This window comes from Danio rerio, chromosome 11, assembly GCF_052040795.2.
Source record: "Danio rerio strain M-AB ecotype USA chromosome 11, GRCz13ab, whole genome shotgun sequence".
In the NCBI taxonomy this organism is placed as follows: domain Eukaryota; kingdom Metazoa; phylum Chordata; class Actinopteri; order Cypriniformes; family Danionidae; genus Danio; species Danio rerio.
Window position 1 is genome coordinate 27,406,644 of NC_141031.1, and position 16,255 is coordinate 27,422,898.

General features: G+C 35.8%; 1 protein-coding gene across 6 annotated transcripts in view; it reads left to right on the forward strand.

Annotated features, from left to right (window-relative positions):
* Nucleotides 1–16,255, forward strand: part of sulf2a (sulfatase 2a) — an 82,159-nt gene that overhangs the window by 17,837 nt on the left and 48,067 nt on the right. For 2 of the 6 annotated variants that reach the window (XM_087271943.1, XM_087271947.1), the window contains exon 1: nt 124–267. The gene's annotated coding sequence lies outside the window, so the exon portion shown is untranslated. 6 annotated transcript variants of the gene reach the window in all.

Genomic DNA, 16,255 nt, shown 5'->3' on the forward strand with positions numbered 1-16,255 from the left:
TGAATTGTAGATGGAGGGACTTCTTTCCCTCCCGCCCTCTTTTATTTATCTGCTATAGAACCACGCCTCCTTCCTTTCACCTCTCCGTGTGTCTATATCAAGGGACCGGCTATGAGAGAGCCCACTTGTGTGGCTGACAGAGGGGGAGTCGAGTCAGAGGTGGTCTTTCGAGGACCGAACAGGTGACGGATCTTTGTATGCCAGAGTTTGAAGGCTTCTATAGTTTTGCTGTTCCTCGGGAAGGATTCAGAGGTGGGAATCAGTGAGGTACGTGCCTTTGTCTTAAATTATTGCTTGATAATATCACCTCTGCAAGACTATAATGCACAGGTATATTCGTCCATTGTTAAACATCCTACAGAGGTGTCTGTGTAATGCACGAGCATCAATTTAATGGATATCTGAATAGACTATAACTGATAATTAATATTTTTCTCATAAAATTATTTTCTCATTGTCATTAAAAGATTTAGAAAGTTGTCTGCTGTGATGCCAAGCTAGTATACATATATAAAAAGCAGGGTTGTATTTATATGCACTCTCTAGATTGTAATATGCACAGATCTGCACTGCATGATCATCAGTTTAATGTAAAAGCTGAAATTTGAAACACTTGTGAAACGCTGTTTTCCCTCTTGTCTTTAAAGCCCAAATCATTGCATTTGAGAAATTCAGAAGGCTGTCTCCTGTGAAGCTAGTACTACATCTGTGCATATATATACTGTATGAGTGGGTTTTTATTTTTATGCACTCTTTAGATTGTAATATGTGTCATTTTGCATCATATTTAATGTACAGTTGAAGTCAGAATTATTAAACCCTCTGAATTATTTGCCTCGTTTATTTTTTCCCCCAATGTCTGTTTAACGGAGAGAAGATTTTTTTTCAACACATTTCTAAACATAATAGTTTTATTAACTCGTTTCTAATAACTGATTTGTTTTATCATTGTCATGATGACAGCAAATAATATTTGACTGGATATTTTTCAAGACACTTTTATACAGCTTAAAGTGACATTTAAAGGCTTAACTATGTTAATTAGGGTAACTAGACAGGTTAGGGTAATTGGGCAACACTGCAAAAAATGCTTGTCTTACTTAGATTTGTTTGTCTTGTTTCTAGTCCAAATATCTTAAAATTCCTAAATCAAGAAGCATTTTCTAGACAAGAAAAACATATAGTCTTGTTTTCAGAATTAATATGCCAAAAGTAGGTGAGTTTTTCCGTAAAACAAGCAAAATAATCTGCCAATGGGGTAAGCAAAATAATCTTACGTCAAAAGAAAAAACATGATTATTTTGCTTACCCCATTGGCAGATTATTTTGCTTGTTTTAAGGAAAAACTCACTTAATATTGGCATTTTATTTCCCAAAACAGGACAATATGTTTTGCTTGTCTAGAAAATGCTTCTTGATATAAGAAATTTTAGATATTTAGACTAGAAACAAGACAAAAAATCTATGCAAGAAAAGCATTTTTTTTTTTGCAGTGAAGTTATTGTATATTGATGATTTTTTTCTGTAGACTATCAAAAATATATATATAGCTTAAGGGGGTTAATAATACTGACCTTAAAATGGTTTTGAAAAAATTAAACACTGCTTTTATTCTAGCCAAATAAAACAAATAAGACTTTCTCCAGAAGAAAATATATTATCAGACATACTCTGGAAATTTCCTTCCTCTGTTAAACATTATTTGGGAAATATTTGAATAAGAAAAGCTGTAGATCTAAAACGAACTGTTATTTTTTTCATTTGTGCTCAACGCGCCTGATTCTTTTAAGTAAATCTGTTTCTTATAAAGCCCAAATCATTGGCATTAGGGATAGCAATTATAGCGTTAGCCAAGTAATTTATTTAATATACTCTCTAGACTGCAATAAACACAATTCTGCATTGTAAGATCCTCAATTTATTGTATGGCTGAAATGAATGCTTGTGAAATGCTCTTGAAATCATAGTCATAAAGGACTGGTGGATGAGTGTTGTTTTAATGGAATTTGATAACAAACACCAAATGGGAGGGAAAAAACTTTGCATTTCAAAATGTGTAATTCTGTGGTCCTTTACTGACTCGATAGTTGCAGAGAATAGTGTCAAACAGCTGTGTGTGTATAGACTATCCTGTCGGAAGCAGTGAATAATCCTACATGACTATAATAGTATGTTTGTGGTGTTTACATGTCTGTTCTGCACTTCAATAATGCAACTGAAATCGGCATACTCCACATGTCTTAATTCGATTTTTGTTTAGTTCGATTATCCAGATTAAAGTAATCAAATTGCTGTTTACATGGTAGACTCTTAATCAGAGTATTGTATTAATTGAATTAAAATCGGATTATTGGTGACTATGTATACGTACTCATTGATTTAGAAAGTTATCTGCTGTGATGTTAAGCTAGTGAATCTATAGTTATATACTGTACTGCATTTAAAAAGCATATTTGTTTTTATTTAATATCCACAATTTTGCATAGCGAGATCCTCAACGCATATCCCTTGTCTGACTGAACTTCTTCCGTCTGCGTTGCTTTGTGGGTGATTTTGGCCCTTTTAAGGACTTCAACAAGAGTCTGTCGTCACCTCTGTAAAATGCTACATGACTCACGCTGCATTTTTGAAAGCGAAGAACCGCTCTCTGGGTCAAGTAGGTCTCTGGAAGCTTGTGATGTTTTGAGTGCTCAGTATTCGCCGGGTAAAATATGCATGACTGAGCGTGTTCTTGCGTGAGGCTATGAGGTAATGACAAAGGTGATGAGGGTTGAGAGATCTGTGCCTTGGTCATTCATTATTTAATGTGCACTCTGTCTCTGCTCGGCCCCAAAACAACTGGCCTCCTTTTCCTCTTCTGCTGTCTGAACTAGAGCTGTGGACCAGCGGTGCTATGACATTTAATGCAATGGAGCTTTATAAATGAGTTCTCATTGTCAGAGTCACCCCCCCCCCCCCCCCTTTTTTTTTTGATTAGTGACCTACAAAATGAATTATTCTTATTTGGATACATAATAATGTTCGTATAGGTTTCAAATCTTGGCATTAACATGTTTTCAAATGCATTTTTTTTTGTGTGACACCTGGATTTCGTCAAGACCCATATTATTTCATCATGCTCTATCACATTTTCAAAAGCATTCAGTGCAACACTTGGGTGCTGTTGAGTGAACAAATCCATGTTATGCAATGATTATGCGGAAAAATATGTGAATACTGTGTTTTTGTAATGTGAGAGGCATGCTGACAAAGAAGTGTGGATCCAAATGCGGGGTTTATTGAACAAGAATGGTCAGGCGAGCAACGGTCAACACAGGCAAACAAATGTGTACAGGGAATCCAGAGTGATGGTCAAATAACAGACAAATGGTCAGTACAGGCATGCAGCAGACAGCATAAACAAACAAATAAACAAGGTGAGGGTGAAAACACGGCAAGGGGAGGCAAGAAAAATGCATCGTAATGTTCACAGTAAAAGTATAACAAGACTCAGCCCTGATGCGTGTATGTGTGCTCTTTTTTTAAAGTCCATGTAATCAGTCCTTGACAATCCTCTGGCTGTGAGTGTGCGTGCAATCAATGAAATGAGGAACTGGTGTGTGCGTGCGGTGCATAACTGAATTTGTAGTCCATGTAACAGCGGATTTGTAGTTCTTTAGCAATCTGTGTTCAAACTACTTCACTAAAATTAGTTGAAGCAATTCTTGAGTTTTTTCGGACAACTTAATTGTTTTATGTTCAATCTACTTAAATTAGTAAAAAACAATTAAGTTAATTTAATCCATTTGTGTTGGGATAACATGAAGGAATTTTTTTCATTTTACAGACCATTAACTTCCATAGTATGAAAACTAATACTATTGAATAGTTACATGTTTCAACATTTTTCAAAGGAACTCTGAACAAAAGATTTTTATTTTATGGTGAACTACCCCTTTTAGTCAAAAGACAGAGTAGGGGGGTTTTTTTGTGGCTTTTTCACATGATCATCTTCTCTGTGAAAGCAATTCCATTGAATGCATTTTAACTACATTTCATACCCTATTTAGAACTGTAATCTGAGTCATTAACTTATAATAAGATACGTAAATGCACAAAAATGCATCTTAATACCAATTGTAAACAGAGCCTTGTATTTTGTACGCTCAGATTTTGGACCCCATTGAACACATACACATACACAAAGGCTTCCTGTGTATGCTCTTTCTTTCTTCAAAGATATCTTAAAGTAGTTCAGCAGTAACTTTAGAGCTGAGTGAAATGCTCATTTGGGACCTCTGTCTGACAGCACAAAATGGGGAATTTGATCTCAATTTTCTTATTCTTGAGTGGGAGCTATTTAGGGTTCATTTGCATATGTACGTCCGTGCCTCAATAGGGTTCTATCCTGTAATGATTTAATCTAATTTACAAGCTAGAAACCACCTATTTTTGGATCCCTTGCAACAATAAAAGCTGGTATTGTTGGTTTTAGAGCAAATACTATATAGCAGATTCATGTATTACAAAAGCTTATAATATTTTGATCAGAATGTGAATGCCGGAAGAACTTTTTTAAATCTTAGATAAGCATACATAGATTGACTCTTCTGTAGTTGCACTGTGTAGAAAGACAGATGGAAAATGGAAAGTTGCCATTTTCTATTCAAATATATTTTCGGTTCCAGTATAGGAACCATAGTTACAAAATCAAGGATCTATACTCTCTCAAATAAGGAACTGGCGAGAGCACTTTTTTAGCTTAGCTTAGGATACATAGATAGACCACTACAATCCCACTCATAAATGACCAAAGAGTTTTGATAATTTTCTTATTTAAAGCTTGACTCTTCTGTAGTTCCAATGCGTAGCAAGACAAATGAATATTCATGGAACTTTGCTGCCGTACCTTGACTGTAGCAGTTGCAATGATATTATAGCACCTGAAAATCAGCTTTCACAAAAATAACCATGTCCACCTGCTTGCACAAGAGTGTGTGCCAGTCATGTTAAAAGTTACTGAGGACTATTTTCAGGATGCTGCATAATATTATTGCAACTGTGGTAACCATTCATAGAAGCAAAATTTTATTGGAAAAAAAAAAAAAACAGAATACACCTAACCATAAAGCCTCACTCCTAACTAAACCTTACGGCTAACCATATATTACATAATTTAATTAGCTGGAATGCTGGTCATAAGTCAACATAATTTGATAATTTGATTAAGTTGAGAACTACATTTACAAGTTAAATACACTAACTGGCCCATCACTAGCTGAAACCCTATTTATAACCGTGATTTAAAAACTTTTATGAAAAGCTATAAAAGTAATTTTTTGGTATTGTCATAGTCATTTAATATCATTTGTTTTTGACACAACATTTGAATGTGTTAGCAGAGGTTGAGCTTGAAATAAACAGCTTGTCACAGATGAATAAATTCAGAATCTATTGACCGTTCTAAAGGTTAAATCACATTGCTGAAAGTTGTAAATTCATTTTTCTTTTCATTTAAAATGGTTTGATAATGCAAACTGTGACTAAGAGCTGTGTTCAATGTTGTGCTCTGTAAATAGATGTGCTCATTAAATCAATAAGTACAAGCTTTAAATGAAATGAATATAAGCTGGCAGCAAAATTGTGAGTCCACTCTGACCATAACCCATCATTGATTACATGTAGATGTTACATTTTACATTACATTTCTTTAAATGGTTCTTTGGAAAAAGGTTCTTTAGATTTTTAAATACTACATACTAAGAAATAATGCCTCCTTGTAAGATGTCTTGTAGTTGCAGTTGCAAATTTTTTAGTCTGTCTACTTGTATTGCTAGAAGTATTTTAATAAAAATACTTCTTGTTTGTCCTCATTTGTCTCTGCATCTTTAAAAAAAATTATTCTACCGCACCCCAAAACATTGGAGCGAAAATTTCTAACCAGCCCACAGCATGTCTATGTGAGACACAGGATCTCATTTTCATGAGCCGCTGAGAGCAAAACAAGGCCTGATATGAATCTAAAGTATAATTTGAGCCTGGTGCCCACCATCTTAAATGTTAATGCTGACTGGAAGTCTTTGATGAGTGATTTGGAGTACAGCACCTCTGGCGGTGCCCTGTGAGGCAGAGAGTGATGTGAATGCATTATTACAGAGCTGTGCCAAGATACGGCAGGTGTCCAGTGGAGATCTGTAATTACATCAAGCCAAGAACACAGAGAGCATCAATCTTAGATCACAATCAGAATTTGTTATCAAAGTTTTTTTTTCTTTGAATTTCATTAAAGATTACATTATTTTTTCTTTAATAATCAGATCTGAATTCGAATGAAATTACACTGCTATAAGTCTATGTAAGCTTTGTTGTCAATTATATTAGTATTATTATAATAATAGTTGTCCCTCATTAGTCATCACTCCGGCTGCTTCCTCTATAAAACTCTCTCTTCATCAAGCCCAAACATTCAATACCAGAATCCATCTCTCGTCTCATGTAACATTAACATCTGTCACAACAATAAGTGGCCATCTGATGCTCAGATGAAGTACTGTATATTGGATATGGATGTAGAAGTTTAGGTTTCATTCTTTCGTTCTATTACATTTAAATGTGGAGTTAAAAGAAATTAGGTCACCATTCACCAACTTTCCTTATTCTGTGGACAACCTAATAATAATAATGATAATAAGTTTTTGTCTGTCAAATGGAAGTAAATGGGGTCCAAAACACCACTCAGACTAACTTGCTATTATTATTATTATTATAAAAATTTATATATTTAACTTTCTTAATTAAATTTTGGATCTGTTGGCCACGCTGTTAGTGATAAAAATACTGATTCAAATGAGCTGTATAAGATTTAGGTTTATTTCAGTTTCTGAAACTTCTTAGAACAAAATCTCATAGTCTGTTTTTTTTTTTATCACAAAATCTGACAATAAAATCTGACAACAACACGCCCAGTTTTTCTGATGCACACCCAGATTCTCTTTTCATGCTCTGCTAATACTTCATATACAGCCCAAATTCTGTATGAACCATGCAGTTTGACCGGGGTTGACGATGACGAATCTCTTCATTAACTAATTAAATGTGACATCTCCTCATGGCTCCACTAACTTCCACCCATCGCAACATACTGTATAATTATCATGGTGCCACATGCAAATCCTGCTTTAAACAGATGTGAAATTATGACATTCAATGTAATTGACTCAGACAATTGGATATGCACGTTTAAATGTAGGTCAGATGTCCAAATATCAGATATGTATATGATTTAAAGCCACATTATAAAACGGCCCAAATCAGATCTGGAAAATATGATCTGTATCAGATGTGGGCAAAAAATTTGGCAGTCATACGGAATTGTTTTTACTGATGTGATATCTTAAATACCACAAAATCTAGTCAATAATCCAGGTAATTTCAATTTCCTATGCCATAAACATTTATTAGAAGGTCAAAGTTTGATTTGAATCATGAATTGTGATCATCTGAAGCCATAGTAGGCTCAGGCAACTCCCAGGCTAATTAAAACAACCTATTCTTAAAAGAGGTGTTGAATGGATTTACAAATGCTTGATCGTTGTCTGTTAGAGAATATTATTTTAGTTGGAACAGGGAAGCAGTTTAGGGAACATATGTGTAAGTACTTGTGAAAGTTCAATAGGGGGGCTTCTGCATTCAGGATGAACTGCAGAGGTATGATTACATACCCCGGAAGACAACTGTGACAATCATTGGAACTAATGAAGAATTGCACCGAATGAAACAACAGTAATCGTAAAGTGATATTAAGTACTAATGGGGAAACAGACAGTCACAATATGCGTGAGTGATGTTATCAGTATTCATTATAAAGCATTTAAAAAAAATGTTCATATATAATACAATGTAAAGACGCGTCTTATGTTCATTTTTAAAAGGCATTTCTTTGTGTTATCTTTGCCGTTCTCCTCAATCGCGGACCCTCAGGGTTCTCCCAACTGAGTTTGATAGGGTCTCGCTCAGACTTCAACTCACATCTAGCCCATTACTCTCTCTGGCTTTCTCTCGCTCACTGTATCTATCTCTTGCTCCCTCAGGAGCTCAGCAGGCTTTGTGGCTGCTTATTAACTTTTATGGAATTATAGATTTCTGAAATTGGATTTTCCCTACTCACTAAAGAAAGCAGATTAGCTGGCTACTTTTACATGCGCCAGAGTTTTTGTGGCCTGAAACTTAACTTGAATGTTTGACTGTGGACCATTAGTTTGGATGGCAGGTTTATCGGTCTCTTTTGTTTCTTCTCTGGTAGAATCAAATCGCACTTCAGCCTTTGCTTTTGTTGTATCCAGTTAGTCAGCTAAAGCATATATGAACACTTTATTTTTATTTATTGTTTCAATTTGTATCAAATATTGTGTATTTCTGCCTTTTTTATTTCTTTATTTTGACAATAAATTAACAGTATTCATTTAAAAAGTGTTACAAATCAACTATATTTTATAAAAGATATAATTAAAATAACTTTTTAACTTAACTGTGATTTAATTCCAAGCCATGCCATGAAATTGTATTTTTAATGGTTTATAAATAATTTAATTATCTATGTTCTACATTAAACCAAAAATTATGTACACTGTGAATTATCAGATTTAATATTTGAATAAATATTGTTAAGTCTTATAAAATTATTATAAATATAAAAATATGTGGTACAGGAACCTCAAAAAAATCCAGGGGGCACTGCACTAACTAGGGACTGAACTACTTGGGATCTTAATTGGGTAAATAAGTGGATTCTGGAGTCGACTGAGAGAGATTTGGACCAGACGGAATTAAACAAACATGGCCTGAGGGCCAGTCTGCAACTGATCTGAGGGCTCTGATAAAACACTCATTAAATAGGCTTCGTATTTCTCGTAAATTAGAAATAATGAGTTGGCTGATGTGCACTTTTCTGACAACTATGCATTAAAGAGATACCTTGTTTCAGTTATTTTCTCCCAGTATAGAATACTTTTTTATAATAGACATTAATATCATTTTGTTTCACTGCTTTAAAAATATGTGATTTACTTTTACGGAATGGTATAAGCAGTATATTTTAAGTGTATAACTTCACCAGTTTTCATTTGTTACAGTGTTGGTAGTGTTGTATATGTTTATTTTTTCTCCATGTTACATGGATCAACAAAAACCTGTTTATTTGTCAGCATTCAGAAAAGGTGAGGTGTTTTGACAGCTACTGTGCTCTTGTAAACACTACAGATGCCTCTGCATTTTTGTATTACTGCTAGCTCTTTGGTTTTGGTTTGTAAACAAAGTTGAATTTACATCCAGTTAACAATTAAACAAAACTGGGTTCCACACAATTCCTTGATGTTGTTCTTACTCAAATCAATTTAGTTAACTTATTGGTTTTTACAAATATAAATGGATTGAACATAAAACATTTAGGTTGTCCCAAAAACCTCAAGAATTGCAAGTTTTTAACCCAGGCTCATTCTGATTATGTTCTCCTATATACATTTCTAGAGAGAGTGAAATACATCTCTTTTTTTTTGCAGTTTTTGTTTTCGCGAATCCACCAGAGGCTGATGTGTATGTTTTGTTCAGATCTTAAATTCCTCTGGCAAGTGCCATTTGTACCTGCTCACGTAAATCCACCAGAGGGCCCTAATAGTGTTTTAAAAAGCACTGATTGACCCGATTGACTTTTAAAGATAAAATGCAGCCATACGTAGCTCTGGCTAAATAATTCACGATCTCCAGAAATATACATAGGGCTACGTTTTCAGACTGAGCCTGTTTTGCAACAATTGTGTTGATTCAGCTTTGAACAAACAAAAAAAATTTTTTTTGAGTGATTATACAGTTTTACCGGAACAAAGAGCACATTTTCCATACACTAAATGTTTACCTAAAAATTATATTATTTTTTATTGTAATTTTATTGTTTCTATTCAGCTGTCGAGTTTTAGGGCTGGATTTCTCATGATGTCATCACAGCAGGTGCGTGGAGTGATGATTGTGATTGTGAATGTCAGCTGTTAGTTGTGAATCATAACAAACGGCATCTGTGAAAAGAGATTGAAGCATTTACATGAAATGAGCCATAATGAATGACAATGATGGATAACAACTGCCATGGTTATGTGTCTTTTTTAAGTAATAGTCATTCCCAGACACAGATGTTAGTACTCTTAAGTTTATCAAAGTTCAATCATCAGGCCAGTGGTTCGAGAACATAAATTTGACACAAGGCCTAAGTATACAGAATGCGTCATCATGCTTTAGTTGAAGCCCATAAAAGTTTGATAGCAGTAATGATTAATATAGGTTTTACCAGTTCTAGCACAGCTATATTGATAACAACAGAGAGGTCCAGAGAATGTTTTTTTTTTACCCATGAATGATATAAACACTGTCAGCTAATCAGAATCCATCCTTCTTTATAAATATACACCCATCAGCCACTTTATTAGGTACACCTGTTCAACTGCTTGTTAACACAAATTACTAATCAGCCAATCAAATGGCAGCAACTTAATGTATTTAGGCATTTAGACATGGTCAAGATGATCTGCTGCAGTTCAAACTGAGCATCAGAATGGGGAAGAAAGATTATTTAAGTGACTTTGGACTTGGCATGGTTGTTGGTGCTAGACGGGGTGGTCTAAGTATTTCTGAAACTTCTGATTTACTTTCACGCACAACCATCTCTAGGGTTTGCAGAGAATGTTCCAAAAAAAAAAAAAGAAAATATCCAGTGAGTTCCAGTTCTGTGGGCGCAAATGCCTTGCTGATGTCAAAGGAGAATGGCCAGACTGGTTTAAGCTGATAGAAAGGCAACAGTAACTCAAATAACCACTCGTTATTTGAAGGCACAACACGTAAAACCTTGAGGCAGATGGGCTACAGCAGCAGAACACCACACTGGGTGCCACTCCTGTCAACCAAGAACAGGACACTATCAATGGTTCAGGCTGGTGGTGGTGGTGTAATGGTGTGGGAAATCTTTTCTTGGCACACTTTGGGCTCATTAGTACCAATTAAGCACCATGTCAACGCCACAGCAGACCTGAGTATTGTTGCTGACCATGTGCATCCCTTTATGACCACTGTGTACCCATCTTCTCATGGCTACTTCCAGAAGGATAATGTGCCATGTCATAAAACACGAATCATCTCAGACTGGTTTCTTGAACATGACAATGAGTTCACTGTACTCAAATGGCCTCCACAGTCACCAAATCTCTATCTAATAGAGCACTTTGGGATGTGGTTTAACAGGAGATTCACATCATGGATGTGCAGCCGACAAATCTGCAACAACTGCGTGATGCTATCATGTCAATATGGACCAAAATTTCTGAGGAATATTTCCAGTATCTTGTTGAATTTATGCCACGTAGGATTAAAGCAGTTCTGAAGGCAAAAGGGAGTCCAACCCGGTACTAGTAAGGTGTACCTAATAAAGTGGCCAGTGAGTGTATTTTAAATGTATATATTTAAAGGCAGTAGATGACAAAAAGTAAAAGTACTGTGCTCACAACAATAAATATGCATCCAGTTGTTAATCTAAGTAATCTAAAGTATACCAGTTATTATTCCATATAGTTTAGTAAAGGTTTTATATGAGAAAGTGCACACTATTTAGTGCTACATCCTCCCTTATGCTTGCCTCCTTAGTGTTACTTTCTCTGTAATTGGTTGTGGGTGGCAGCGCTTGGGTTTAAGCCTGATTTGAGACTGAATTGTTGCCTAGTTTCTGCACAGCCCCAGAACAGAAATAGAGCGATGCCTATTAGTTTTTATCTTGCCATGTTTCCTGCAGTGAGTCAAGCAAACAGGCCATTACACAGTTAGCTGTGCTCTGAGTAATGATGCGCAGCCCTCATAAGAACCCACGTTCAGGAGCATCTCTGCCCGTCATATTATTTCGAGTCCTCATTTATATTAAATTGCTGCCAAAGTTACTAATAGCCACCTAGGCAGGGGGAGACGGGGGAAGATCAGTAGCTCCGGATGCTGTGATCTCATGTCTTCACGAGTGTGAGCGTGAAGTAATGCAGTTTTCATGAGGGACCTGCCCTTTGGACATAATCAAGACCAAACTGAAGGCTAATGGCTTTTCTGTTCTGTACATAATTACATCAGCGTTCGTGGCGTTGATCTTTAGGTGGAGCGTTGCATTGATGGATCACACTCTGGAGATTTGGCACATTGTTAATGAATTGTAGGAAGCCATAAAGCTGTCCGTCAGCAGATTCGGAGACTTGGATTACTGTTTGTGTACTTGAAGGGTTTTTGCTCGAATGTTGCAGGAAAAGGCTATATTCAGCTATTCTGTTTGAGGCATGATCGTGTACTTCAAAAGAGAGTGTGTGTACTTTACCTCTCGTTTCCTTTTCAGGCTCTTTTTTGAAATTGCCTTCAGCTCAGCAAGATAAAATAGCTACTGCCACCTGGAAGAAAGGGAAAGAACTCTTCAAAGACATAGTGGAAGTGTTGAGATATATATTTTTATGATTTTTAACACGTCCTTCTTCCCACAAGCCCATGAATTTTTTCAATCTTGCATATAATTGCATAAAACACTTAGGTGTTTCTAAGTGTTTTCCATCAGAAATGGCTGTTTATATAATGAAAAACACAAACACTGGCTGATTAAAAGTTTTAGCATGAGTTTTAACAACTTATTGTAGTATAGTCTTAAAATGTAATATAGTAATTCAAGACTAAATTGTAATATAGTCTTAATAAAAACATAATGTACTTTTGAGGCTCTTTAGGTGATAATGTAGTTGTTTAGATTGTGACTATGCAATTTATTTGTAAGGATAATGCCTATTTTAAATACTCATAATTTCCGAGTTTCGGATTCATTGCTTTGGCGGCCATTAGCCTGTCACACTGAGCAGAGCAAAGACTGTTGACGTTCTGCCACAAGATGGCAACAGAGACCGCATAATAAGCCCTTAAAAAAGGATATGCATAATTTCAAACTACAGCTGATCAAATCATTTTAAAACTGGTAAGTGGCATTCTAACTTGATCTCTCTATTTTGAATTTTGTAGTGCTGTATTTATACCACAGAAATTGGTCATTTTTTTGCTTTGCTTTGGCTTTCGGGGTTAATTATTGTGATATCCCAATTGCAACAGAGAAATACTGGGAAATCTCTGTGGACCAGGCATGTCCAAACTCCTGCAAACCTGCAAAGTTTAGTTCTAACCTTAAATCTGACACACCTGGGCTAGCCAATCAAGCTCTTACTAGGCTTTCTAGAAACATCCTTGCAGGTGTGTTGAGGGAAGTTGGAGCCAAAATCTGCAGGACATCGGCCCTCCAGGACCAAGTTTGGCCACCCCTGCTGTAGACTGATGGCATTTCATCTTAAAATGTGAGAAAAATCACCTGTTTTGTCCTCATTTTAGACATTAAGCTAAAGAATCATTCATATAGTAGTTCTAAAGTGGTGTTTGTGAAGTAGCAACAGTTTCTGCTGTTCTGACTATAGCTGCAGATGTAAATGAATGGCTGAAGAAATTAGTTGCTTGTACAAAAGGGTTTTTGAGACTCTGTATTTGATTTTCGTTTTTATACAAATACTTATGCTGTCGAATTGTTGTATAAACTCAATATCACACTTGTAGCAGTGCGATGCGGCTGTATATCATCACTGGTGGGGCACTAAGGCACTCGACCTGCAGCCTTGAGCCAACACATGCGTCATTTGCGCCATATAGCACTGCTACTTGTGTGATATTGCTCGTATATATAACAGGACCTATACATATGATTTGACAAAAAATAAAAACGTAAAATATGAAACTTGAATTTGCAGCTTTTAAAAAATAGTTACAAATTGAAATAAAAAGTAAAATAAAAATATAATACATAAATTAATTATCCTCATCAAGGCTTCATTTAACCAAAATGTCAATAAAGACAGTTTTATATACAGGTAAAATACACAGTGTATCAATAAATTAACCTTTAAAACTGTGTAATAAAAATTTTATGAGGTCTATTTTATCGTTCAGCATTTTTCTGGATTAATAAAAAGTTTAAAAGAACATAATTTATTTGAATATAAAAGTCTTTTGTAACCTCTAAAATGACTTTACTCTCACATTTGATTGATGTATACAGTTTTTATTTCTTTTTTAAAAGACGTCTTGCTGACCCCAAGCTTTGGAAGGGTGGTGTTTATATTAAAAAACCCTGATCTATTTACACCAGGGATCTCCTCCTGCAATCTAATTAGGAGTCAGATATTAAAATGGCGAGCTGTGCGCTGGGATAATTGATTCTTTCCACTCGTTGCACACGAAACAAGCAGACAGCAGGAGATACCCTGCTTTGTCAACATCAGGCGATGTGCCCGCTTTTCGAAAAAAGGCACCCCAATCAAGCTACGTAGATTGTGCCAACAGACACCCCACACACAAAGGTACGCCACATGCATCCCAGTGTGTATAGAGGCGACTGAAAAACCTCCCGTTTGTGTGTGTGGGTTCGTCTGGCAGGTCAGTGGGAAATCATACGCGCTTTGTCTTGCAACACTTTTTGGCTGTCATGAGAGGATCCGTCTCTCTGTCTCTCCTCCGGCAAAAACGCTCAAACCCTGATAATTACCCTCTTCCTTTGAGAGTTATCAAAATGGACAACTCTCCTGCTGCTTTGCTAATTACTTTAATAGGTTCAGATAGAGATTAGCGACAGCCTAGAAGCTTATGGGATGTAAAATGCTGATAGTAAGCGAATAATTCCTCTTACCCTTTTGGCTTTGTTTGTTTTGTTTGTATGTTTATTTTAAGACTCATATCTGGTGTATTTATACCATGTTGACTGCAGATCATATCACGAATGTTAACGTTTAGGGCTATTAACTCAATAGTTCAGACTTGAAGACTCGTATTGTTGTTCGCTCACCCAAATGTAGTAGCCACGACTGCGTGTCTGTAGAGTCATTTACTAATGCGATTTATGGCCTATTTTATAGAGGTTGGGTCAGACTTGGTCTCTCATCAAGTAGTTTAGCTTTGTTTAGTGTCGTCTTCCCTCAAGCAGATTCTACAGGACCTCTCTATTAGCAGAGGTAACCACCTGCGCTGGTCTGTTTGGGAATGTAATGGCCATTGTGATCAGCAGGAAGCAAATGGAGGGGGAAAGCAGTGAAATTGTGGGAATGGTAATAGTCTTTTTTATGGATTACAGATTACAATCATCAAAGAGGGTCCAGTCCCGCCACAGGGTGAAAGACTTTTACATGAGGCCCAATGACAGCATCATTAACCCAAATGGCCTTTAGTGGAACGACTCCACATTAATGGCCAGTTACCAAATGGAGGGAAAAAGTGGCTATTGTAACTAGATACTATGCATTGAATAGGTACAGCTGAATGTATATGCAATATGTGGGAACTCTGCCTACTCTCTTAAAAATAAAGGCTCTTTATAGGCATCAATGGATCCATAATGAATTCTTAACATATTTGGAACCATTTAGTTGCAAAAGCATTTTTCGTGATTAAAATGTTCTTCACACCAAGAAATAAATGGTTCTTTTAGAATGTTTTGACTATGCGGTGTCCTCCTAGCCTGTTTGCATTAGAATTCATTTGGTAGATGTTTTTTCTAAACTTGAAATACATTGAGTATAATTATACTTCCATTAAAAGATTTAGCGAATATTTGTGCCATGGGTTTCTAGTCCTAGCTGGACTAAAAGGCCTTTCTGTGCGGAGTTTGCATGTTCTCCCCGTGTCTACATGGGTCCAAAGACATGGGGTATAGGTGAATTGGATTAACAAAATGTAGTGTATGAGTATGTGTGGATAAGGGCATCTGCTATACACTGTAAAAAATGCTGGGTTCCACTCAATTCCCTTATGTTGTCTCAACACAAATCTATTAAGTAAAACTTATATTTTTATAAATTTAAGTGGATTGAAAATAAAACAATTAAGTTGTCCCCCCCAAAAAACAAGAATTGTTTGTTTTAAATAAATTTAAACAAGCAGTTAAAGACATTTTTTGAGTGTATGTAAAACAATTTCTAGAGTAATTGAAAGTTCTTTCCGCTGTGTTGACCCCCGAAAAAAGCAGGGAATAGGTGAGTGAGTGTGTGATTGTGCCATAGTTACAAAGTTTAATTTAGTAATTTAACTTTTTAGAAATTATAAAAATATGAATTGAAAAGCATAAATACAATAATGAATCAAAGCAAAGCTTTAACATTATCAGTAAAATTAAATAAGTTGCAGATTATTTTAG